This window comes from Bufo bufo, chromosome 1 (genome assembly GCF_905171765.1).
Source record: "Bufo bufo chromosome 1, aBufBuf1.1, whole genome shotgun sequence".
NCBI classification, from domain to species: Eukaryota; Metazoa; Chordata; class Amphibia; order Anura; family Bufonidae; genus Bufo; species Bufo bufo.
The window spans coordinates 31,224,542-31,225,660 of NC_053389.1; positions in this window are offsets into that span (position 1 = coordinate 31,224,542).

Here is a 1,119-nt window from a genome sequence, read left to right on the forward strand (position 1 = left end):
TCCGGCCGGACCTAAGAACAAGAAATCGTCCAAATAATGCAGCACCGAGTTCCATCCAGACTCCTGTTTTACCACCCACTCCAGAAAAGAACTAAACGATTCAAACAGTGAACAAGAAATCGCGCAGCCCATAGGCAAACAACAATCCACATAATAACAACCCTCCCATTGAAATCCCAGCAAATGCAAACTATCCGGGTGAATGGGCAACAACCGAAAAGCAGCCTCAATGTCCGTCTTAGCAAGCAGGGCGCCCTGCCCAAAACGCCTAACCCATCGCACCGCCGCATCAAAGGACGTATAAGACACAGAGCACAACTCATCCGCTATTCCATCATTCACAGACCCCCCTTGCGGATAAGACAAATGATGAATAAGTCTAAACTTATTGGGTTCCTTCTTGGGCACCAACCCCAACGGGGACACCCACAAGTCGGGCAAGGGGCGCTCGCTAAAGGGGCCTACAACCCTGCCCGCAGCGACCTCCTTCTCAATCTTATCCCTCACCACATCCGGATGACGCAACGCTGATGGCAAATTCCGCACCGACAAACACGGCACAACTGAACTACACAGGATCACAAAACCCTTAGTAAACCCCGCCAGCAAAAACCGCCCAACCTCCTTATTTGGATAATTCTTTAAATAGGGCTCCATCTCTCCCACCCTCACCGGAGTCACCCCTCTTCTGCACAACCTCGGGTCCCTTACCCTTCCCTCGCTTGAAGCAGCGCGACAAACTATGGGAACCGCCGCAACCGGAACACTCGTGCTTGTACCGGCAATCTGACAAGAACCTACAATGTCCCTCATTGTATTGCCAACAACAGCCTTTTCTACCTCCTCCCTGTGATTCAGAAGCCGAGGAACCCCCGGCCGATCCCCGAAAAGGCTGAGGGCCACTCCTAGGTGCCGCCATCAATCGCATCCAGAGACCGATGTCCTTATGGTCCCACCGTATATTAGGCCTGACCGCCTTCCGTTGCCGGAACTGCTCATCATACCTGAGCCACGCCACACCCCCATACGTCCGATGAGCCTCCCCTATCGCATCCATATAACAGAACAGTGCAGAGCAATGTTCAGGCGATTTTTCCCCAACCACGCTGGCCAAAATCA